This window comes from Lethenteron reissneri, unplaced genomic scaffold (genome assembly GCF_015708825.2).
Source record: "Lethenteron reissneri isolate LAM-NWPU_2019-01 unplaced genomic scaffold, ASM1570882v1 scaffold_1288, whole genome shotgun sequence".
In the NCBI taxonomy this organism is placed as follows: Eukaryota; Metazoa; Chordata; class Hyperoartia; order Petromyzontiformes; family Petromyzontidae; genus Lethenteron; species Lethenteron reissneri.
The window spans coordinates 338-27,649 of NW_026890990.1; the positions used below are offsets into that span (position 1 = coordinate 338).

Consider the following 27,312-nt stretch of genomic DNA (forward strand, 5'->3'; position numbering starts at 1 on the left):
CACAGACTCACCACACAGAGACCCATAGACTCATCACACAGAGACCCACAGACTCATCACACAGAGACCCACAGACTCACCACACAGAGACCCACAGACTCCTCACACAGAGACCCATAGACTCACCACACAGAGACCCACAGACCATCACACAGAGACCCACAGACTCACCACACAGAGACCCACAGACTCATCACACAGAGACCCACAGACTCATCACACAGAGACCCATAGACTCACCACACAGAGACCCACAGACTCGTCACACAGATACTCACAGACTCACCACACAGAGACCCACAGACTCACCACACAGAGACCCATAGACTCACCACACAGAGACCCACAGACTCACCACACAGAGACCCACAGACTCACCACACAGAGACCCATAGACTCACCACACAGAGACCCACAGACTCACCACACAGAGACCCACACAGAGACCCATATACTCACCACACAGAGACCCACAGACTCGCCACACAGAGACCCACAGACTCACCACACAGAGACCCACAGACTCACCACACAGAGACTCACAGACTCACCACAGAGAGACCCATAGACTCACCTCACAGAGACCCATAGACTCACCACACTTCTGATTAGCATGGCACACGTACACACACGCACACACACACTCGTACACAAAAACACGTACACACACACACGTACACACACACGCACGTACACACACACGCTCATACACACACGCACACACGCACGTACACACACATACTTGTACACACACACGCACATACACACACACACGTACACACACGTACACACACACACGTACACAAAAACACACGTACACACACACGCACGTACACACACACACTCGTACACACACGTACACACACACGTACACACACATACACGTACACACACGCACGTACACACACACGCACGTACACACACCCGTACACACACACACTCGTACACACACACAAACGTACACACACACATGTACACGCACACACACGCACACACACGTACACACACACGTACACACACACACGTACACACACACACACGTACACACACACATGTACACGCACACACACGCACACACACGTACACACACACGTACACACACACACGTACACACACACACACGTACACACACACGTGAGGTGGCCTCGCTCACGATGACGTTTCGATGTCACCTTCACCGCACCCCGCACAGAGAGAGCGTGGGGAGAGACGCGCGGAGGTGGAGGAGGTGGAGAAGGTGGTGGAGGTGGTGGTGAGGTTCCGGCAGGCAGGGCGTGGTGGTGCGCGTCAGCGCCGCTGGAGACGGACGTGGGTCAACCCCCCCGTGTCCGTGCCCGAGAACCAGCGTGGCCCCTTCCCCAAGCTGCTGCTGCAGGTGCGGCGCTGTGCGCAGAGCGCTCCCATTCTCGCTGTCGTCTAGCCTCATCCTAGACTAGCCCTAGACTAGCCTTAAACTAGGCCTAAACTAACCCTAACTAGCCCTAGACTAGACCTAGACTTGCCCTAAACTAACCCTAAACTAGGCCTAAACTAGGCCTAAACTAGCCCTAAACTAACCCTAAACTAGGCCTAAACTAGCCCTAAACTAGGCCAGAACTAACCCTAAACTAGGCCTAAACTAGGCCTAAACTAACCCTAAACTAACCCTAAACTAGGCCTAAACTATGCCTAAACTAGCCCTAAACTAACCCTAAACTAGGCCTAAACTAGCCCTAAACTAGGCCTAAACTAACCCTAAACTAGGCCTAAACTAACCCTAAACTAACCCTAAACTAGGCCTAAACTAGCCCTAAACTAGGCCTAAACTAACCCTAAAATAACCCTAAACTAGGCCTAACCTAACCCTAAACTAGGCCTAAACTAACCCTAAACTAGCCTTAAACTAGGCCTAAATTAGGCCTAAACTAGGCGTAAACCAGCCCTAAACTAACCCTAAATTAGGCCTAAACTAGCCCCTGCCTAGGGTTAGGCCCCGTGTAGAAGGTGGAGGTGGTGGAGCTGGATCAGACAGACGAGGAAGAGGAGGAGGTGGAGGAGGGGGAGGAATCCGTAGAGCCGGGAAGCTCTTTTCTATCAGCCACGGGGGGGTGACACAAACACGCCCAGCGGCGGTGCAGAGTCCAGGGATAGTTCAACAAACACACGGGACGCGGACGGCCGTGATGTCACACACTCACTCATTCACTCACACACTCACTCACACTCACTCACACACACACTCACTCACTCTACACACACTCATACACACTCACTCTACACTCAATCACACTCATCACACTCATACACACACTCACTCATACACTCACTCACTCATACACACACTCACTCATACACTCACTCACTCATACACTCACACACTCACTCACACACTCACACACACACTCACTCACACACTCACACACACTCACACACTCACACACACTCACACACTCACACACACTCACACACACAATCACACACTCACTCACACACACACTCACACACACACTCACTCACACACTCACTCACACACACACACACTCACTCACACAACGCGGATGACCGAGGGTGAGCCGGGCGTGAGAGTGCCGAGACTAGTCCGGCGTAGGAGCCCCCCACTCCGCCAACCGCCCCCCACTCCGTCACGGCCCCCCACTCCGCCAATGCCCCCACGGCAGGTGAAGTCCAACGCTGTGGGCGTGGACGTGCGCTACGCCTTGGCGGGGGAGGGCGCTGACCGACAACCCACGGGGCTGTTCGTCGTCGACGCCGCCACGGGGAGAGTGTCAGTCACCGCGAGCCTGGACCGCGAGGTGATCGCTCAGTATCGCGTACGGAGCACACTACACGACTATACACTATATACTACACAATATATACTACACTATACACTACACTATACACTACACTATACACTACACTACACGACACTATACACTATATACTACACAATATATACTACACTATACACTACACTATACACTATATACTACACACTATATACTACACTATACACTACACTATACACTACACTATACACTACACTACTATACACTACACTACTATACACTACACTATACACTACACTACTATACACTACACTACTATACACTACACTACTATACACTACACTACTATACACTACACTACTATACACTACACTATACACTACACTCTACACAGCTGCACTCTGCTGCTGCTGTTGTTGTTGTGACTGCAGCTGCGCTGCTTCGCCGTCGACCCGACTGGAGGTTTTGTGGAGGATCCCGTTGACATCGTCATTGACGTCATCGACGTCAACGACAACCGCCCCAAGTTCACCAGAGACGTCTTCCACGGCAGCCTCACGGAAGGATCGCCACGAGGTGACGATGATGATGGTGACGATGATGATGGTGACGATGGTGATGATGGTGACGATGGTGATGATGGTGATGATGATGGTGATGATGACGGTGACGATGGTGATGATGATGACGATGATGACGATGATGATGATGACGACGATGATGATGATGATGACGATGATGACGATGATGATGATGATGACGATGATGATGATGATGATGACGATGATGATGACGATGACGATGATGATCATGATGACGATGGTGATGATGATGACGATGATAATGGCGATGATGATGATGGCGATGATGATGATGGTGATGACGATGATGACGATGACGACGATGGCGAGGATGATGATAGAGGGAATGGCTCCGACTCCCGGCCACGTAGTTTTACCCGGGCCCGCTCACCATCATGAAGGTCCTTAATGATTGTGAACAGAGGGTCAGGCACTCCGAAAGCACGAAGAACAACCCAGAGCCCAGGCCTACTGATGGTATCATAAGCCTTGACCAGGTCAATAAAGCAGAGATGTAGGTCTTGTTGGAACTCCACAACTCTGCTGTAGCAGGCAGACAGAAAATATGGCATCTGTGCAGGACCACCCTTTCCTGAAACCGCATTGGGGCTCCGCACGCCTCTCCTCAGTGTGCCTAGCAAGGCGATGTTGAATAATCCTTGCCAGGACCTTTCACGGTACACTGAGGAGTGAGATGCCCCTGTAGTTGTTACAGTCTGTGCGGTCCCCCTTCTTAAAGAGGGGGACCACCAGGGCATCCTTCCAATCCTGCGGAACCCGTCCAGTGGTCCAGACTGTTGTTATGATGTCATGTAGGGCAGTCTGTGCACAAAGGCCACCCTCCCTCAATATTTCACTTGGGAGATCATCTCTGCCAGGTGCCTTTCCTGGTCTCAGACTCCGGATCGCCTTCAGTACTTCCTCAACAGATCTCAACTCAGCTAGCCACTCAAAGGGGGGGTGACTTCTTCCAATATTTGAGGCACCGCAGCTCAGCAGGGTCATCCCCACTTTGTCCCACGTTTTTTCTAGGCTGAGGGATTTGCCCTCCCCCAGGACCTCAGAAATGCTCAACAAATCTGCCAACCTGTTCCTGGGGGACGGAGATTGGATCACCATTCTTTCTCTTAATGATGGTAATAGGTGTGGCGCTGCAGATTACTTTTTTGATGGAATTAACGAGCGATTTGTGATCACGGGCCATTGAGGCAGACTCCATCTCCTCAGCAACCCGCGACCACCACCCATCCTTGCAGCACCTCACGGCTCTCCGAACCTCCGAGTGAAGGCTGCGGTAAGCCTCCTCATTCTCCGACGTGGGATGCTGTAGCCGATGAGAGCGGGCCTGTCGCCTTTTTCTCAGCCAGCTTGAACACCTCCTCTGTCAGCCAGGGTCTCTCGGGAGGTCTGGAACGTGTACCTAAAGCAGCCATTGCAGCTGCATGAGCCACAGTCCTAAACTTCGCCCATTTCCCCTCGATATCAGGAGGAGTCAGGGATGATGCCAACCCCAGCCGCAAGCGATGATAAAATTCTCGCTTGCAACTTTTATCAGCTAGCTAAGACCAGGCCATTAAGGGTTTGAATGAGGTGCTGGGTGTACACTCACCACCGGAGTGGAAGAATGTCACTTACACACTCATTCACTCACACACTCATACACTCATTCACTCACTCATTCACTCACTCACTCATACACTCATTCACTCACTCATACACTTACACACTCACTCACATACTCACACACTCATACACTCACTCCCTTATACACTCACACACTCACACATTCATACACTCACTCCCTTATACACTCACACACTACACACTCACACATTCATACACTCACTCCCTTATACACTCACTCACACACTCACACACTCACTCATACACACTCACTCACACACTCACTCACTCACTCCCTTATACACTCACTCACACACTCACTCACACACTCACTCATACACACTCACTCACACACTCACTCACTCACTCACACACTCACGCACTCACACACTCATACACTCACTCGCTCACACACTCACTCATACACTCACTCAACAACAACCGCCATTCGCCACTAAGTGGCGGTGACGTCACCACGACGCTTGTGCCAGGTCATGTGCACCTTGAGGCCATGTGAAGTGTCGAACGCCCGCTGGCAGGAGGTCACGGGGCAGACCCAGGTGCCACGGGTCGACTGACTGAGATGACCGAGATGACTGGCTCATGCACCACCTGTGCCCCCTACTGTGCCAACTTGCTGTGCTTTAGCCACCCGGTGCTCCGCTCATTGTTGTGAGCGTCGCTCCTCCGCCCTCCGTTGTTGGAGGGCGACTGCCTCCAACTGCCCAGTAGCGTCCTTCACGAGCCTCCTCCACAGAGGCCGATCTTGATACCGTTGGTACCAGTCATCGGCAAGTCCACTCAGCTCCACGTCCTCCTGTACCACATCACTCCATCTCTTCTCTAGCCCGTGCCGCGCCCGTTTAGCCCCCTCGATCCGGCCGAACAAAAGCTGTTTAGGCATGCGGTGGCTGGGCATGCGGGCTACATGACCCAGCCAACGCAGCCTTGCCTGCCGGAGGAGCTCACCGATGGGACTTTGCCCAGATCTTTCAAGGATTTGTGAGCTCCTCACACAATCCAACCTGGTTAATCCCAGGATGGATCGTAGGCAGGCCAGCCTAAATGTTTCCAACCGACGAAGATTCTCCATTAGGGGGTGTCCACGTTTCGCAAACGTAGAGAAGGGAGGGAATGACCGTGGCCGAGAAGACCCGAAGCTTCGTGCGGAGCGACAGACAAGGTAGCTTCCACACAGCGTTACGCAACCGATGAAAAGATATTGCCGCTCGACTGATTCGGAGTGAGACCTCTGCTGTTAAACTGGAGCCGGTCATAAGCACACTGCCCAGGTATGGAAACTCTCCACTCTCTCCACTACTGCCCCATCACACACACACTCACTCACTCCCTTATACACACACTCACACACTCAATCACACACACACTCACTCACTCCATCCCCTCCCTCTCCCACCTCCCCCTGTGGCCGTGTCAGGCACCTTCGTGATGAGGGTGGAGGCGAGTGACCTGGACGACCCCTTGACGCCCCACGGAGCTCTCCGCTACGACATCGTGGGGCAGTCCCCCCCCATGGGGACCGCACAGCACAGCCTGTTCCACATCGACCTGTCGCACGGGCATCATCACCACCCGCACTGTGGTCGGGCTGGACCGAGAGGTGGGTGTCACGTGTGTGTGTCTGTGTGTGTGTCTGTGTGTGTGTGTGTCTGTGTGAGTGTGTGTCTGTGTGTGTGAGTGTGTGAATGTCTCTGTGAGTGAGTGTCAGTGTGAGTGAGTGTCTGTGTGAGTGTGTGAATGAGTGTCTGTGTGTTTGTGTGAGTGTGTGAGTGAGTGTGTGAGTGTTTGTGTGAGTGTGTGAGTGAGTGTGTGAGTGTGTGTTTGTGTGTGTGTGAGTGTCTGTGTGTGTGTCTGTGTGTGTCTGTGTCTGTGTGTGTCTGTGTCTGTGTGTGTGTGTGTCTGTGTGTGTCTGTGTCTGTGTGTGTCTGTGTCTGTGTGTGTCTGTGTCTGTGTGTCTGTGTTGGTGTGTCTGTGTGTGTGAGTGTCTGTGTTGGTGTGTCTGTGTGTGTGTGTCTGTGTGTCTGTGTGTGTCTGTGTTGATGTGTGTGTCTGTGTGATGTGTGTGTCTGTGTGTGTGTGTCTGTGTGTGTGTCTGTGTGTGTGTCTGTGTGTGTGTCTGTGTTGATGTGTGTGTTTGTGTCTGTGTGTGTGTCTCTCTGTGTGTCTGTGTGTGTGTGTCTGTGTGTGTGTGTCTGTGTGTGTGTCTGTGTGTGTGTCTGTGTGTCTGTGTGTGTCTGTGTTGATGTGTGTGTTGTGTCTGTGTGTGTCTGTGTGTGTGTCTGTGTGTGTGTGTGTCTGTGTTGATGTGTGTGGTCTGTGTGTGTGTCTGTGTGTCTATGTGTGTCTGTGTTGATGTGTGTGTTGTGTCTGTGTGTGTCTGTGTGTGTCTCTGGTGTTGTATGTCTATGTGTGTGTTGTGTGTCTGTGCGTGTGTCTGTGTGTGTGTCTGTGTGTGTCTGTGTGTGTGTCTGTGCGTGTGTCTGTGTGTGTGTGTGCCGCTGTGTGTAGAGAGTGGCGCGCTTCTCGCTGGTGGTGATGGCTTCGGACATGGAGGGAGACGCCAGAATCAGTCTCTCAACCACGGCCACCGCCATCATCACCATCACCGACATCAATGACCACGCCCCCGAGTTCACGAGCAGAACCGTACGGCACGCCGCCACCACCACCACCACACACCACCCACACGCACACCGCCACCCAACCTCAACACTGCACCATAGACTCAACACTGCACCATAGACTCAACACTGCCCCATAGACTCAACACTGCCCCATAGACTCAACACTGCCGCATAGACTCAGCACTGCACCATAGACTCAACACTGCACCATAGACTCAACACTGCACCATAGACTCAACACTGCACCATAACTCAACACTGCACCATAGACTCAACACTGCACCATAGACTCAACACTGCACCATAGACTCAACACTGCCCCATAGACTCAACACTGCCCCATAGACTCAGCACTGCACCATAGATTCAACACTGCACCATAGACTCAACACTGCCCCATAGACTCAACACTGCACCATAGACTCAACACTGCACCATAGACTCAACACTGCCCCATAGAATCAACACTGCACCATAGACTCAACACTGCACCATAGACTCAACACTGCCCCATAGACTCAACACTGCCCATAGACTCAACACTGCACATAGTCTGTATACAACAACAACAACGATGTCCCGCCCCCCCGCCCCCCTCCCTCGTCACCACCGCCGCCACCGCCCCAGTGGACGGGCACGGTGCGTGAGAACGCCGTGGGGGTGCCGGTGACGATGGCGCTTCTCTCGGTGATCGACGCGGACGAGGTCGGCACGGCGGCGTGGCGAGTCCGCTACTCACTCCGCGGGGGGGGGGCGGGGGGGGCGGCGTGGGGGGCGGGAGACCCCCAGGACCTGTTCGCCGTGGAGACCGACCCCGCTACCAACGATGGCAGGATCGTCGTTGTCAAGGTAACGCTTGGGAGGGAGGGGAGGGAGGGGAGGGAGGGGAGGGGGGGAGGGAGGGGAGGAGGGGAGGAGAGGGGAGGGAGGGAGGGGGGGAGGGGGGGAGGGGAGGGAGGGAGGGGAGGGAGGGAGGGGGGGGTGGAAGGAGGGGTTGGAGTGAGGAAAGGGAGGTAGGGGAGGGGGGGAGGAGGGAGGGAGGAGGGGAGGAGAGGGGAGGGAGGGAGGGGGGGAGGGGGGGAGGGGAGGGAGGGGGGGAGGGGGGGAGGGGGGGAGGGGAGGGAGGAGGGAGGGGAGGAGGGGGGGGTGGAAGGAGGGGTTGGAGTGAGGAAAGGGAGGTAGGGGAGGGGGGAGGATGGAGGGGAGGGAGGGGAGGAGGGGAGGAGAGGGGAGGGAGGGGGTGAAAGGAGGGAGGGAGGGGAGGGAGGGGGGGGGTGGAAGGAGGGGTTGGAGTGAGGAAAGGGAGGGAGGGGAGGGGGGAGTAGAGGGAGGAGGAGGTATTTTTTTGCACAGACGTCCAGTGGGGGGTGGGGGGTGGGGGGGGGTCACGGGGTCAGAACGTCGCCAGCACTGGGGAGACAAAGGCGGCCGGGCGTGCTGCTGGCTTCCCACCCCCTCGTGTGCCACAGCGCCGGCCTTGCCCCTACAGTCTGCTAAAGCTATACGGGGATCTTTGTCTTTTGTATGTTCGTGTGTCCGTGTGTGTGTCCGTGTGTGTGCGCGCGTGTGTGCGCGTGTGTGTACGTGTTTGTGTGTACGCGTGTATGTGTGTACGTGTGTGTGTACGTGTTTACGTGTGTGTGTGTGTACGTGTGTGTGTGTGTACGTGTGTGCGTGTAAGTGTGTGTGTGCGTGTGTGCGTGTGTGTGTACGTGTGTATGTACGTGTGTACGTGTGTGTGTGTGCGTGTGTGTACGTGTGTGTGTGTACGTGTGTGTGTACGTGTGTGTGTGTGTGTGTTGGTACGTGTGTGTCTGTATGTGTGTGTGTACGTGTACGTGTGTGTACGTGTGTGTGCGTGTGCGTGTGTGTACGTGTCTGTGTACGTGTGTGTGTACGTGTGTGTATACGTGTGTGTGTGTGTGTACGTGTGTGTATACGTGTGTGTGTGTGTGTACGTGTGTGTGTACGTGTACGTGTGTACGTGTGTGTACGTGTGTGTCTGTGTACGTGTGTGTGTACGTGTGTACGTGTGTGTACGTGTTTGTACGTGTGTGTGTACGTGTGTATACGTGTGTGTGTGTCTGTGTGTACGTGTGTGTGTGTGTACGTGTGTACGTGTGTGTACGTGTGTGTACGTGTGTTTGTGTGTACGTGTGTGTACGTGTGTGTGTACGTGTGTGTGTACGTGTGTGTGTGTACGTGTGTACGTGTACGTGTGTGTACGTGTGTACCTGTGTGTACGTGTGTGTGTGTGTGTACGTGTGTATACGTGTGTATGTACGTGTGTGCGTGTGTGTGTGTACGTGTGTGCATGTGTGTGCGTGTGTGTGTGTGCGTGTACGTGTGTACGTGTGTGTGTGTACGTGTGTGTGTGTGTGTGCGTGTGTGTGTGTACGTGTGTGTGTCTGTGTGTGTGTCTGTGTGTGTCTGTGTTGGTGTGTGTACGTGTGTGTGTGTGTGTACGTGTGTGTGTGTGTACGTGTGTGTGTCTGTGTGTGTGTCTGTGTGTGTCTGTGTTGGTGTGTGTACGTGTGTGTGTGTGTACGTGTGTGTGTGTGTACGTGTGTGTGTGTGTGTATGTGTGTACGTGTGTACGTGGTGTGTGTACGTGTGTGTACGTGTGTACGTGTGTATACGTGTGTGTACGTGTGTATACGTGTGTGTACGTGTGTACGTGTGTGTACGTGTGTGTATGCCGCAGCCCTTAGACTTTGAGATGGCGTCGTCGTACAAACTCATCGTCGTCGTGGACAACGAGGAGCCGCTCGTGAAATCCGCGTGGACCCCTCCCCAGAGTACCGCCACCGTCACGGTGAGTCACCCCCACGCACCCCCCCCCCACGGCCCCCCCCCCACGGCCCCCCACGGCCCCCCCCCCCACGGCCCCCCCCATGGCCCCCCCCACGGCCCCCCCCCCACGCCCCCCCCCCCCCACGGCCCCCCAAAAGCTCACAGCTGCTCGGATTCTCCCGCCACGAACAAAGATTCCCGCGGAAAAGCCGCCACCCCCGCGTCTCTCCCCGCATCTCTCCCGTGTCTCTCCCCACGTGTCTCTCCCCGTGTCTCTCCCCACGTGTCTCTCCCCGTGTCTCTCCCCGTGTCTCTCCCCGCGTGTCTCTCCCCGTGTCTCTCCCCACGTGTCTCTCACCGTGTGTCTCTCCACGTGTGTCTCTCCCCGTGTCTCTCCCCACGTGTCTCTCCCCGTGTCTCTCCCCACGTGTCTCTCCCCGTGTCTCTCCGCGGCGCCAGGTGAGTGTTGAGGATGAGAACGAGGCTCCGCTGTTTGAGCCGCGGCTGCAGCAGGTGCGGCTGTCCGAGGGCGTCGCTCTGGGCAGCGTCGTCACCACGCTGGTGGCACGGGACCCGGACTCCGCACAGAAGCAGAGCCTGCGGTGAGCACACACACCCCCCGCCCCGCCAAGCGGATAACAACCACAACAACAACCGCAACAACAACCGCAACAATCAAACAACTGTAGGGGTGTTAGAGAGAGCCCGTTATGCATGGGAGCTTATGGCAAACAAACACAGTGGGCGGGGCTACATGAGTGCATGGGAAGGTGCTCTCTACGACGTCCGCGTCAGGCACCCTGGGGGGCTGACTCGGAGTTATGATCCCCTGGGGCCCCACCCCTCAGCGAGGGGGTTGGGTATAAAAGGGGATGTGTCGGAGGGCTAAGGGGGAGAATGTTAAGCTAACCAGTGAAGACTGAAGACGTCTTAGATAGAGCCCTGGACTCCCCTGGTTCGCCGTCCTTATCAGGGCCGAACAGGACCGAGCCAGCGGCGTGGTCCCGAGAGCCAGAGCCGGTGCTCTTGTAAGAGCTGGTCTGGGACTCCGGGTACCGGGCCCGACTTACCAGTGTCGGGCCAGCTAGCCTCCCCTAGCCCGTTAGTGGAGGACTAGGAGGCAGGCTAGGAGTAGCTAGGACGTGTATCCTCAGATAGTCGGGTGAAGGGGCCGATACCCCCTCTAGTGTTGTATGCCACGAACGTGCTGTGTTAAATAAACCCGTGTGCCTCCAACTCCGGCGTCCAAGAGTCGTGAACGCTACTACATCTGGTGTCGGAAGTGAAACAACTACGAACATGGACACGCGCCGGACGACTCGAGTCAGGGGTACCAGAGGCGGAGGACGCCGCTGCAGTCGGGGAGCCCGAGACGGCTGAAGATGGCATCGAGCAGCCGGGGCCGGATGCATCCACACCGCAGCAGCCGGAGGATGGGGAGCCGTCGACAGAGGGGCTGAGGCAGGCGCACGCGAAGCTGGCGGAGCTGCTGTACGCCGCTGCCACCATGCTGGACCACATCACACAGCTGGGGGCTGCTGGACCGCTACGGGGCGACGACAGCCGACGACCACAGCGCCTTCCCGCCATTTCGACGGAGCACCACTTTGAAATTCCCGCCATCGCCGCAGCTGCTGCTGAGGGTGTGGCTGGCCTGAGCCTCGCGTCCAACGGCGGCCGTACAGTAGCTGCCACGTCATCTCCAACGGACGGAGCGTCACCACGGGTGCGACCGGCGATGCCATCGGTCGTTCGCGCCGAAGCAGAGCCGGGTGAGGGGGACGAGGGAGAGCGACCTTCCACCGCGGCTGCTGCGTTACATCAGCGGCTACCTCCACTCAAAGAGTTTGTGGGCGAGGACGGCGACTGGGGCGGCTTCCAGCGGCGCTTCCTCGCTCACCAGGAAATGGCGCGGTGGACGGATGACGAGGCTCTCCGCGCGCTGCCGGCACTGCTCGACGGCGACGCTCTCGCCACCCTAACATCGGTGCCAAAGGAGAAGCGCTCCACACTGCAGACGGCACTGCATCTGCTGGCTGCAGTCTACGGGCCACCGTTGGACTGTAGGCAACTCTTTTACGATCGCCAGCGGGGGGCAAAGGAGTCGCCCTTGGCATACCGCACAAGTCTCCTGGCACTGGCAAAGGCGGCCTTCCCACGGATGGACAACGAAGGCGTCGACGCTATGGTTACGGAGAAGATACTCCTGCTGGCAGACGACTTAGATATCGTCATCGTGGCACAGGACGACGCAGAAATGTGTTCCCTCCAAGCTGCACGACTCCTCCACGCAAACCTGCTCTCGCAACGACGGAAGGCCAGCAAGGCGGCGAGCGGGCGTGCCGTGGCTGCAGTCACCCTCCCGGCGGAAGAGATCTGCGCCATCGACCGTCAACGGCAGCAGGGAGCGGGAGCACGGGCGGACCGGGACGGATCGAGCCACCTCGACCGTCCATCGTCATCGCCAGCGCTCCCGCGCTGTTACAACTGCGGTATCCGGGGCCATGTCGCCTCGGGGTGCCGCTCTCCTCGGCAGCGCGGGACGACACCTCGACGGAACGCCGGCCCTCTTCTCAAGCTCCATCATCATAACCCGGCGAGTCGCGGCACCCCTCATGTTTGGGCCACGCACACACCCGTCACACACTCGCACACCGTAGCGAACGGGGGGCCGACTTTGCACACCATCGCACCAACACGCACCACTGTGGGGACTCATATCGAACCCAGCCAGTAGTCCGTGTTGGCCCATCGCGTTGTAGCCACATCGTCGGGGTCGTCAGCCGTTGTGGGGCACATTGACGGGGTTGAGGTGCGCATCCTGGTCGATACGGGAGCATCGGCGACCATCATTTCGGAATTAATTTACAATATTCTCCCTGTCCAGAGCCGTCCTTTGATGCCCGTTAACGTGCCATTCTATGCTGCTAACGGGGGCTCACTTGGCATCATTGGACAAATTCGAGCGCAAATTTGTATCGGTGATATTAAATTGTCTGGGCCGATTTTTGTCTCCTCCTCGCTGGCGGTTCCGTGCCTGCTGGGGACGGACTTCCTGGCCAAAATGCCGATTAGGATATTAATCGACCAGGGCTGCATTGAGCTCCCGTCGGGCCGACGCATGGCGTTTCTGCCGTCCCCCGTTGCGAGTCGGACGGCGTTCGCGATGGTGCCGGCGTTCGTAGATAGAACGGTGCGCGTACCGCCGGGGGCACAAATGTTGATACCTCTAAAACTTCGGCGGCCCTTCGCTAAGGGCATTGGGGCCTAGGGGGTTCTGCTGGGGCCGTCTAGGGCCGGGGTTAGCGGACCTCATTTAGTTCTGGCACAGACCATCGTTAGAGGGGACGGGGATCCCTTCATCGCGGTCCTCAATGTGGGGTCGCAGACGGTGGTGGTCCCACAGGGGACCGTGCTTGCTCACGCAACGCCGGTGCCCTGTGAGGAACCCGTCGCGAACCACGCAAGCGCTGTCCCTACGCCGCGACCACATTCGGACAGCGATGAAGGGTGGCTCGAGGCGCTTTGTGCGGGATCGACGGACCTGTCAAATTTAGAGCGTCAACAACTTAAAACACTACTGTGTGAATTTTCTGACGTTTTCAGTCGGAACAAATACGATTTGGGCTGCACTCATCTGCTGCGTCACCATATTGATACAGGTGACAGCGCGCCAATACGCCAGAATCCTTTTCGGTTAAGTCCCGCCGAAAAGGACCATGTCAAATCGGCTGTGGATGACATGTTAGCCGCCGACATCATTTCTCCTTCCACCAGCCCTTGGGGAGCGCCGATCGTCCTAGTTAAGAAACAGGACGGTTCGTTGCGGTTTTGCGTCGATTTTCGTCGCCTTAACAAAATTTCGGTTGCCGACGCATACCCGCTCCCACGGATGGACGAATCGCTTGACGCCTTGGCGGGAGCGCGATTCTTCTCCACGTTGGATTTACTTTCGGGATTCTGGCAGCTTCCTCTGGACGATGATTCAAAGCCTAAAACTGCATTCCGTACACCGCACGGCCTGTTCCAATTCAACCGGTTGCCGATGGGACTCCACTCAGCGCTGGCAACTTTCCAGCGATTGATGGAATTGGTTTTGGCTGGATTGCAATGGGACTCGTGCTTGATTTATTTGGATGACGTTATCATCTTTAGTAAAACATTTGACGAACATCTCCAGAGGTTGCGGGTGGTTTTTCTCAAAATGCGGGCTGCTAATTTGAAATTTAAACCCCAAAAATGTCATCTGTTACGCGAATCTGTGCGTTATTTGGGACACATCGTGGGGCGCTCAGGTATTGCTACCGATCCCGCCAAAACGCAGTGTGTCAGCTCCTGGCCGACTCCCACCTCGGTGGGAGAGGTCAGGAGTTTCATTGGATTTGCGTCATATTACCGACGGTTTGTCGCGGATTTTGCGACAATTGCGAAACCCCTACACACGTTGACGTCCAAAGGGGTTCGGTTCCATTGGGGACAGGAGGAGGAGGCTGCTTTCCGCTCCCTTCGGGACGCTCTGGTTAAAGCTCCTCCCTTGGTTTACCCCGATTTTTCAAAACCCTTTTTGCTCGACACCGATGCGAGCAATACGGGTATTGGGGGCGTGCTTTCCCAGGTGGTTGACGGCGTGGAACGGGTGGTCGCGTACGGTAGTCGGGTGTTGTCTCCAGCGGAGCAAAGATATTGTGTCACCCGTCGGGAACTGTTGGCAATTGTCTACTTCATCCAACAGTATCGCCCATATCTGTACGGTCGGCATTTCACCGTCCGCACAGATCATGCGGCGCTACAGTACGCCCTGCGAGTTCAACAACCATCGGGACAATTGTCTCGATGGTTGGAGATTCTCCAGGACTTTGATTTTGAAACCACCTACCGTAAGGGCGTTCGCCATACCAATGCGGACGCCCTGTCGCGCATGCCAACCACCTCCGAATGTGCATGCCTCCTGGGGTCGGGACGTTGCAGGCCTCCGGGGGACATATCTGTTCCGGTCTTGGCGGCCGCCGACGACGCAACATTGCTTACAAATTCGATAGCACAACAGGGAAGAGATTCCCTGTTGGGGTTGCCCGTCACTGAATGGGGGCGCCTCCAGATGGAGGATACCTCCCTCCTCGCGTTGCGTCGTCGCGTCGGCGGTGCTGGGCGGGGGAGGGGTGATGCCGACTCATGGGAAATGGTCCAAGGCCTGCTGATGCATTGGGACAGGAGATCCCATCGACACCGGCTGGTGGTCCCTTCTGGGTTGCGGGGCAAGGTGGTGTGGGCCGCTCATGAGCGCCTCCTCCACCTGGGGACCCAAAAGACCCTCGCCTTGCTCCAACTTGATTTTTTTTGGCCAGGCATGACGAGGGATGTCGGCGATTTGTTGGGGTCATGCCCTCGATGTGCGCAACGGAAACCGCCAGCACGGGAGTCTAACCCACCTTTGCAATCGATCAAAGTGTCCAGAGTAAACGAGCTTGTCGCGCTGGATATTTTGGGCCCATTCCCCGCCACCCCCAGGGGCAATAGATATTTGTTGACCGGTGTGGAGTATTTTACGCGCTGGCCTATGGCCTGGCCCCTTGCCAACCAGTCGGCAGCAGCCATTGTGGAGGCCTTTGTCCAGGGATACGTCCTGGACAAAGGTGCTCCGGAGCGGCTGCTGACCGACCAGGGCAAAAATTTTTCCGGCAAACTACTCCAACAAGTCTGTGAGCTCCTGGGCACGAAGAAAATTTGTACCTCCCCGTATCACCCGCAAACTGACGGGATGGTCGAGCGTCTGCATCGAACCATCACGTCGATGTTGTCACAGCAGGTTTCGGACTCACAGACCGATTGGGACCTGCAAATTCAAGGGTCTTGGCAGCATACCGAATGGCCCCCCATGCAGCTACGGGATTTCCCCCCTTCTTCCTCATGTACGGCCGCGAACCTGACCCACCTGTTCGGGCCCAGCTGCAGATCCCCGCGCTGCAGGGTAAAACAAAATTGGCTGACCATGTTAAATTTAATCTGGCAAAATTAACAGAGGCACGGGATGCTGCCATGCAAAATTCTCCGTTGTGCTCGCCTAATGTCTTGCCGGCTGTGCCACCTCCAGGTGCATCAAGAGTGACGGGCTCGCGCCCGATCACCCCTCCTGGGGATGCCAAGGGTCACGCGGCATCGGATGAGGACTCACTCCGAGACGGACAGTTACCACCCGACGGTCCGCCACCCGGGGTTACCCCGTGTGATGGGCCCGCTGCAAGGACGCGTGCAAAAATATTTAGACTATTGTGAGGCCGGAAGATATGTACATATATTGTGTTCATTGTGTGTTGTGTGAGTGGTGTGTTCCCTGCTCATTGGATGTACATATAATGTGTTCACTATGTGTGTGTGTGTGTGGTGGGTTCCCTGCAAATTGTATATAGGCTGCTTTTACGGAATTCGTATTTATTCGGGGGGGGTGCGTCGGGTTATTTCTCTTCTTGCTGTTGTTCTTGTTGTTGTTCTTGTTGTTGTTCTTGTTATTGTTGAAAAATTGTGAGGCACACGCACGGTCTGGGGTGCGTTTGGCAGCCGGGACGGCTGCAAGCTATGCGGGGGGGGGGGGGGGGGTGATGTAGGGGTGTTAGAGAGAGCCCGTTATGCATGGGAGCTTATGGCAAACAAACACAGTGGGCGGGGCTACATGAGTGCACGGGAAGGTGCTCTCTACGACGTCCGCGTCAGGCACCCTGGGGGGCTGACTCGGAGTTATGATCCCCTGGGGCCCCACCCCTCAGCGAGGGGGTTGGGTATAAAAGGGGATGTGTCGGAGGGCTAAGGGGGAGAATGTTAAGCTAACCAGTGAAGACTGAAGACGTCTTAGATAGAGCCCTGGACTCCCCTGGTTCGCCGTCCTTATCAGGGCCTAACAGGACCGAGCCAGCGGCGTGGTCCCGAGAGCCAGAGCCAGTGCTCTTGTAAGAGCTGGTCTGGGACTCCGGGTACCGGGCCCGACTTACCAGTGTCGGGCCAGCTAGCCTCCCCTAGCCCGTTAGTGGAGGACTAGGAGGCAGGCTAGGAGTAGCTAGGACGTGTATCCTCAGATAGTCGGGTGAGGGGGCCGATACCCCCTCTAGTGTTGTATGCCACGAACGTGCTGTGTTAAATAAACCCGTGTGCCTCCAACTCCGGCGTCCAAGAGTCGTGAACGCTACTACACAACCACAACAACAACCACAACAACCAAAACAACAACCACAGCAACCACAACAATCAAAACAACAACCACAACAACAACCACAACAACCCCAACAACCACAACAACCCCAACAACCGCAGCAACCCCAAACAGGAGGACGACTTCTCCGCCAATGTGTCTGTCGCCTGGTGAAGCCGCTTGCCGTCGCCGTGATCGCTGCTGAGACGTCACGGCACTCGGGCAGGAGATGTCGTGGATTTGCTGTCCGACACACGACCGCCGAGTGCCGTATTAGTGCCGTGAGCCCAGCGGCGAGGGAGAGCCGCTACTTGAGGCGACACTTGCATTGAACAATGACTCAACACAAGGTCGCTAACGCCAAAGGGGCTAACGGGCCCTGTCACCCCTGCTTGGGGAGGTACGGCCCCTGGGCTATCGAGCCTCCTCCTGACGCCGGGACGGCTCTCCGCCCTCCGGCTAGAGGCCCCGGCGGGGGGGGGGGGGGGGGGGGGGGGGGGGGGGGGGGGAGGCTTCCTGACCCGGCCCAGCCAACGGCGCTCGGGTGCCGGCTACTGACCCACTCAGTGCCGGCCGTTAGAACGGCGGCAGGTCTGGGGGTCTACCCAGTGTCTGACCGCTCTCCCACTCAGTCCTTAGAAGTGGCGGCAGGTCTGGGGGGGTCTACCCAGGCTCCTACCGCTCTCCCACTCAAGGTCCCTAGAAGGGCGGCAGGTCTGGGGGTCTACCCAGTGTCTGACTCGCTCCCCACTCAGTCCTTAGAAGGACGGCAGGTCTGGGGGTCTACCCAGGCTCCTACCACTGACACACTCAGCACTTAGAAGGGGCAGCAGGTCTGGGGGTCTACCGAGGCTCCTACCGCTGTCCCACTCAGTCCTTAGAAGGACGGCAGGTCTGGGAGTCTACCCAGGCTCCTACCGCTCTCCCACTCAGCCCTTAGAAGGACGGCAGGTCTGGGAGTCTACCCAGGCTCCTACCGCTGTCCCACTCAGCCCTTAGAAGGACGGCAGGTCTGGGGGTCTACCCAGTGTCTGACCGCTCTCCCACTCAGTCCTTAGAAGGACGGCAGGTCTGGGGGTCTACCCAGGCTCCTACCGCTGTCCCACTCAACCCTTAAAAGGACGGCAGGTCTGGGGGTCTACGCAGGCTCCTACCGCTGTCCCACTCAGCCCTTAAAAGGACGGCAGGTCTGGGGGTCTACGCAGGCTCTTATCGCTGTCCCACTCAGCGCTTAGAAGGGCGGCAGGTCTGGGGGTCTACCCAGGCTCCTACCGCTGTCCCACTCAGCGCTTAGAAGGGCGGCAGGTCTGGGGGTCTACCCAGGCTCCTACTGCTGACACACTCAGCCCTTAGAAGGACAGCAGGTCTGGGGGTCTACCCAGGCTCCTACTGGTGACACACTCAGCGCTTAGAAGGACGGCAGGTCTGGGGGTCTACCCAGGCTCCTACCGCTCTCCCACTCAGTCCCTAGAAGGACGGCAGGTCTGGGGGTCTACCCAGGCTCCTACTGCTGTCCTACTCAGTCCTTAGAAGGGCGGCAGGTCTGGGGGTCTACCCAGGCTTCTATCGCTGAAACACTCAGCGCTTAGAACGACGGCAGGTCTGGGGGTCTACCCAGGCTCCTACCGCTGACACACTCAGCACTTAGAACGACGGCAGGTCTGGGGGTCTACCCAGGCTCCTACTGCTGACACACTCAGCGCTTAGAAGGATGGCAGGTCTGGGGGTCTACCCAGGCTCCTACCGCTGACACACTCAGCGCTTAGAACGGCGGCAGGTCTGGGGGTCTACCCAGGCTCCTACCGCTGACACACTCAGCCCTTAAAAGGGTGGCAGGTCTGGGGTCTACCCAGGCTCCTACCGCTGTCCCACTCAGTGCTTAGAAGGGCGTCAGGTCTGGGGGTCTACCCAGGCTCCTACCGCTGTCCCACTCAGCGCTTAGAACGACGGAAGGTCTGGGGTCTACACAGGCTCCTATCGCTGACACACTCATGCGCTTAGAAGGATGGCAGGTCTGGGGGTCACCCCGGCTCCTACCGCTGACCCACTCAGCGCTTAGAAGGGCGGCAGGTCTGGGGGTCTACCCAGGCTCCTACCGCTGACACACTCCAGCGCTTAGAAGGATGGCAGGTCTGGGGGTCTACCCAGGCTCCTACCGCTGTCCCACTCAGTCCCTAGAAGGACGGCAGGTCTGGGGTCTACCCAGGGTCTCGCGGACCACTCATGAGTTAGAGGATGGCAGGTCTGGATGGTCTACCCAGGCTCCTACCGCTGTCCCACTAGAAGGGACGGCAGGTCTGGGGGTCTACCCCAGGCTCCTACCGCTGACCCACTCAAGCGCTTAGAAGGATGGCAGGTCTGGGGGTCTACCCAGGCTCCTACGCTGTCCCACTAGTCCCTAGAAGGACGGCAGGTCTGGGGGTCTACCCAGGCTCCTACCACTGACACACTCAGGCCCTTAGAACGACGGCAGGTCTGGGGGTCTACCCAGGCTCCTACTCTAAGCCCGGTCTTCGGCTTGGCGACGACTGCCGACCCCGTTGAGGGGTCCGGCGTTTATTCACCCTCCAGGGGTCTCCCCCCCTGGCCACTCCTCCCTTCCGGAGACTTCTCGGGATCCTAGAATATTCCCCCCCCCAAGCCCCCCCCCCCCTCATGGGGTCTGGGGATCCAAGCGGCCCACAACCACCCCCTGCTGACGTACGTCTGCTACTGCAGGTGAGTTACCACAGTTTGTTCATGGCGCTACACTATACACTACACTATACACTACACTATACACTACACTATACACTACACTATACACAACACTATACACTACTACACTACACAATACACTACACTATACACTACACTATACACTACACTATACACTACTATACACTACAACTATACACTACACTATACACTACACAATACCCTACACTATACACTACACTATACACTACTATACACTACACTATACACTACACTATACATTACTATACACTACACTACTGTAGGGCTGTTATGGAGGGGCTGTTTGTACATAGGATCAAACGGCGAACAAACACAGTGGGCGGAGCTCCGGGAGTAAACGGGGGGGGTGCCCGCAACGACGTCCGCATCGGGCAGCCTGGGGGTAGGGCTGCCCGGGGTTGTGATCCTGTAGGGGGTATAAAAGGGGATGACAGAGAGAGCTCGGGGCTCAGTATTAGAACAGAGGAGGGAAGATTGAAGACCCGGGTAGCTAGAGCCCTGGACTCCCCTGAGACGCCGCCCTTGTCAGGGCCGCGCAGGACCGAGCCAGCGGCGTGGTCCCGTGAACCAGAGTCAGCACTCTGGGATTCCGGGTACCGTAGCCCGACTCACCAGTGTCGGGCCAGACAGCCTCCCCTAGCCCGTTAGTGGAGGACTCGGGGGTAGGTCAGGGATAGCTAGCGGTGTATCCCCAGTTATACGGGTGAGGGGGCCGATACCCCCTCTAGTGCTGTCCTGTCGTGACGACTTGTAAATAATACACGTGTGCCTCAACCTCGGTGTCAAGCGTCCTCACCGGTACTTCACTACTATACAGTACACTACTATACACTACACTACTATACACTACACTACTATACACTACACTATACACTACTATGCTGGTAGCCACCCACCCCTCGTGTGTGGCCACAGCGCCGGTAGCCTCCACAGGCGCCGCTGCTGCTACTCACTAACGGCACTTGCCCCTGCAGCCTGCGAAGGCTACGCTGTGGGGGGAATCTTCGTCTGTGTACCAGCGTTGGCCCGCTCGCCGCTAACGCCACTTGCCGCGACGGTCCGCCGAGGCTACCCGGGCGTCTTTGTCTGTGCGGCAGCTACGGCAAGCTGCGTGTGCCGGGTGACTGGCTGGAGGTGGACGCGGTGAGCGGCGTGGTGAGCACCGCGGCGGAGATCGACCGTGAGTCGCCCCTGGTGCGGGACAGCGTCTACACAGCCACCTTCCTGGCCACTGACAACGGTGCGGGGTTACACTACACTATACACTACTATACACTACACTATACACTACACTACACTACTATACACTACACTATACACTACACTATACACTATACTATATACTACTATACACTACACTATACACTACACTATGGTGCGGGACAGCGTCTACACAGCCACCTTCCTGGCCACTGACAACGGTGCGGGGTTAGGGGGGGGGGCCTGTAGCCACGCTCACCACTCACACTCACCCTCACCACTCACACCGTCACACCACTCACACTCACCACTCACCACTCACGCTCACCCGCTCACCACTCACGCTCACACTCACCACTCACACCGTCACACCACTCACGCTCACCACCCACACTCACCACTCATCCCTCACCACTCACCACTCACACACACTCACCACTCACACTCACCGTCACACTCACACCATCACACTCACCGTCACACTCACACACACTCACCACTCACACTCACCGTGACACTCACACCATCACACTCACCGTCACACTCACCCTCACCACTCACACTCACCACTCACACACACTCACACACACTCACACCACTCACCACTCACACCATCACACTCACACTCACCCTCACCACTCACACTCACCACTCACACAGTCACACTCACACTCACCCTCACCACTCACACTCACCACTCACACAGTCACACTCACACACACTCACACCACTCACCACTCACCGTCACACTCACCGTCACACTCACCGTCACCATCACGGTCACCGTCGCCGTGCGTGTGTACGTGTGTAGAGAGTCACTTCTGAGACGCTAGTGGCGGTAGGAGGCACACACACACACGCTCACCACTCACACCGTCACACTCACACACACTCACATTCACCACTCACCGTCACACTCACCGTCGCTGTGCGTGTGTACGTGTGTAGAGAGTCACTTCTGAGATGCTAGTGGTAGTAGGAGGCACACACTGACACACCACACACGTTCACCACTCACACACACTCACACTCACCACTCACAAAACCGTCACACACACACGCACACACACACACGTTTAGTCGACACTTGTAGACAACTCTGTTACACACGGGGTCACTGCGGGCGTGTCGGCACGGCCGGCGTGCTGCCCGACCCGCCACGCCGCTCACCAGGAGCGAGGACGCGGGGGGAGGGCGCCGCTACGGGGACCACGTCCCAGCAGACGGCCCCGAACCAGCCTCGCGACCTCCCTTTTATACCCGCCCCGCCCCGCGCGGCCTGGCTCCGCCAGAGGTCGCAAACGGGTTTTGATTCCGTACCCCCCGTACCCGTACCTGGTCGCACCAGGGTCGCAAAACGGGTACCCGTACCCTACCCGATACCCGGCCGGGTACGGGTAGGGTACGGTACGGGTACCCGATTGCGACCTCTGGGATGAAGCCACGTTGCAGCGAGGGTGGGTTGATTCTAGGAACTTGAATTGTGAGAAGAGACAAGACGTTGGGAAATGAGTGACAAAAAGGTACCTGTTACCCGTACCCTTCCCGTACCCGTACCCTACCCGTACCCGTCCGGGTACGGGTAGGGTACGGGTATCGGGTACCTGATTGCGACCTCTGGGATGAAGCCATGTTGCAGGCGCGGGTGGGTTGATTCTAGGAACTTGAATTGTGAGAAGAGACAAGACGTTGGGAAATGAGTGACAAACGGTGACTCACCAGTGACTCACGGTCTACCCGTACCCGTACCCGGCCGCACCAGGGTCGCAAACGGGTACCTGGTACGGGTAGCTGGGTATCGGGTTCGGGTACGAGTATCGGGGGGTACCTGGTTGCGACCTCTGGGCTCCGTCCTCGGCCCCACCCCCTTCTGGAAAGCTACCAGAAGGGGGCGGGGCCACGCACCACGTGTCCCAACTGTCACCTCTGGGCCACGCCCCTTGCTCGGCCAATCACGTGCCGCCTATCACGTGGTGCCCTGCCAGCCAAGCGGGCTGCTAGCAGAACTGCGCCCCCTAGGGACCCGCTCCGTGACATTGCGTGGCCCTGCCGCTAGTAACCACCTTCACTACATTCTGTGTGTGTGCGTGTGTGTGTGTGTACGTGTGTGTGTACGTGTGTGTCTGCGTGTACGTGTGTCTGCATGTGTCTGCGTGTACGTGTGTGTACGTGCGTGTGTGTGTGTACGTGGTGTGTTGTAGTGTGTGTGTACGTATGTGTGTGTACGTGTGTGTACGTGTGTGTAGTGTGTGTGTGTGTGTACGTGTGTGTGTGTACGTGTGTGTGTATACGTGTGTGTACGTACGTGTGTGTACGTGTGTGTGTGTACGTGTGTGTGTACGTGTGTGTATGTACGTGTGTGTACGTGTGTGTGCACGTGTGTGTGTGTGTGCATGTGTAGTGTGTGTGTACGTGTGTGTATGTGCGTGTGTGTGTGTGCGTGTGTGTACATGTGTACGTGTGTGTGTGTACGTGTGTGTGCGTGTACGTGGTGTCTGCGTGTACGTGTGTGTGTGTATGTGTGTGTGTGTACGTGTGTGTGTGTGCGTGTACGTGTGTGTGTATGTGTGTGTGTACGTGTGGGTGTGTGCGTGGTGTGTGTACGTGTGTGTGTGTGTACACGTGTGTGTGGTGTAAGTGTGTGTGTACACGTGTGTGTGTACACGTGTGTGTGTACGTGTGTGTGTGTGTACATGTGTGTGTGTACGTGTGTACGTGTGTGTATGTGTGTGTGTGTACGTGTGTGTGTGCGTGTACATGTGTGTGCGTGTACGTGTGTACGTTGTGTGTACACGTGTGTGTGTGTACGTGTGTGTGTACGTGTGTGTGTACGTGTGTGTGTGTGTACGTGTGTGTATGTGTGTGTGTGTATACGTGTGTGTGTGTACGTGTGTGTGTGTGTACACGTGTGTGTGTGTACGTGTGTGTGTACGGTGTTGTGTGCACGTGTGTGTGTGTGTGTGTACGTGTGTGTGTGTACGTGTGTGTGTACGTGTGTGTGTGCGTGTACGTGTGTGTGCGTGTACGTGTGTACGTGTGCGTGTGTACGTGTGTGTGTACGTGTGTGTGTACGTGTGTGTGTACGTGTGTGTACGTGTGTGTACGTGTGTAGGTGTACGTGTGTGTGTGTACGTGTGTGTATGTACGTGTGTGTGTGTGTATACGTGTGTGTGTGTACACGTGTGTGTGTGTGGAGCAGGCTCCCCCGCCAGCGCTAGCGGCACCTCCACGCTGCGGCTGTTGCTGAGCGACCGTCAACGACAACGCCCCCACGGCCGCCGTGTGGCCCCAGGGGCGGCCGCCTGCCCCCACGGCGGCGTCACCGTCATGGCCGCCGACGAAGACCAGGACCCCAACGGCCCGCCCCTTCCGCTTCCAGCTGGCGCCCGGGGTGGGGGGAGACAAGTGGAAGGTGCGGCAGGTGGACGGTGAGTGGCGGGGGGGGGAACACGCCGCTCGGGAGATGGCGCTCGCCGTCGTCGTCATCATCATCATTGTCGTCATCGTCGTCATCATCATCATCATCGTCACCGTCATCATCACCATCATCATCATCGTCACCGTCATCATCGTCACCATCATCATCGTCGTCGTCGTCATCATCATCGTCATCATCATCATCGTCATCATCATCGTCATCATCATCGTCATTGTCGTCATCATCGTCATCAACGTCGTCATCATCATTTACATTGACATTGTTGTTCCCGTTGTTGTGTTGTTGTTGTTGTGTTGTTACTTCCCCCCACCGCCCCCCCCCCCCACGGCAGCCAACAGCTCCCAGCTGCTGGCCAGGTCTCCGCTGCCCGAGGGCCTCCACTGGGTGGAGCTCGTCGTCTGGGACTCGGGGACTCCGCCACTGGGCGCCGTGCGCCGCCTGCAGGTGCCCGTCTGCGCCGCCTGCGACCACCGCGGCCTCTGTCGCCGCGGCGACGGAGCCGGAGCCAGCGCCGTCGCCGTGGCGACCATCGTCGTGTTGGTGATCTTACTGGGTCAGCTGCTCACTCAGTCAGTCACTCACTTACTCACTTATACACTCACTCACTCAGTCACTCACTTACACACTTACTCACTTACTTACTCGCTCACTTACTCGCTTATACACTCACACACTCACTCACTCACTCACACACTCAACACACTCACTCACTTCTCACTCACTCACACACTCACTCACACACTCACTCACTCCTCACTACTTACTCACTCACTCACTTACTCGCTTATGCACTCACTCACACACTCACTCACTTACTCACTCACTCACACACACTCACTCACTTACTCACTCACTCACACACTCACTCACTCACTCACCCACTCACTCACTCAGTCACTCACTCAGTCACTCACTTTATCAGTCACTTACTCACACACTCACTTACTTACTTACTCACTTACTCGCTTATACACTCACACACTCACTCACTTACTCACTCACTCACACACACTCACTCACACACTCACTCAGTCAGTCACTCACTCACTTATACACTCACTCACTCAGTCACTCACTCAGTCACTCACTTACTTTATCAGTCACTCACTCACACACTCACTTACTTACTCACTCACACACTCATCTACTCACTCACTCACACACTCACTCACTCACTTACTCGCTTATACACTCACACACTCACTCACTTACTCACTCACTCACACACTCACTCACTCACTTACTCACTCACTCACACTCACCTACCCCTCCCCTCTCTCCTCCTCCTCCCCCCACTCCTCACCCTGACCCACGACCCCCGCTCCGACCCCGTGACCCCGCCCCTCACCCTGACCCATGACCCCGCTCCGACCCCGTGACCCCCGCCCCACGCTCCTCACCCTGACCCACGACCCCCGCTCCGACCCCGTGACCCCCGCCCCCTGCCCCTCCTGACCCACGACCCCCGCTCCGACCCCGTGACCCCCGCCCCTCCTCCACCCAGGCCTCCTCGGCTCCCTCCTCCTGGCGGTGGCGTTCAAGCGCCGTCGCCACGGAGACAAAGCGGGGAGGTGGAGCCTCGCGGAGCTGCACGGTGACCTCACGGTAACCCCACCCACAGTGACCCCACGGTGACCCCACGGTAACCCCACCCACGGTGACCCCACGGTAACCCCACTCACGGTGACCCCACGGTGACCCCGCCGTGTTGAGGTCGTGTTGAGGTCGTGTTGAGGTCGTGTTGGGTCGTGGTGTCTGCACTGCAGGACTACGATCCGACGTTGCTGCTCCTGGAAACAGCGTCACCACCGTCACCACCGTCACCACCGCCACCACCGCCACCACCGCCACCACCGCCACCACCGTCATTGTCACCGTCATTGTCACCGTCGTGCGGCGATTGTCCCGGATCACCCCCTGAGAGAAACCATTGCAGCCTTCATCAGCAAGGTTAGTACCACCACCACCATCACCACCATCACCACCATCACCCCACCATCACCACCACCATCACCACCACCACCATCACCGTCACCATCACCACCACCACCACCACCATCACCACCATCACCACCACTACCACTAACACCATCACCATCACCACCACCATCACCACCATCACCATCACCACCACCATCACCACCACCACCACCACCACCACCACCATCACCACCACCACCATCACCACCACCACCACCATCACCACCATCACCACCACCCACCACCACCACCATCACCTCACCACCATCACCACCACCACCACCACCACCATCACCACCATCACCATCACCACCACCATCACCACCATCACCACCATCACCACCACCATCACCACCACCACCAT

General features: G+C 57.0%; 1 pseudogene; it reads left to right on the top strand.

Moving 5' to 3' along the window:
* The first annotated feature begins 1,256 nt into the window (after window positions 1-1,256).
* On the top strand, window positions 1,257-26,573 carry LOC133361911 (cadherin-2-like; annotated as a pseudogene).
* The last annotated feature ends 739 nt before the right edge of the window (window positions 26,574-27,312 follow it).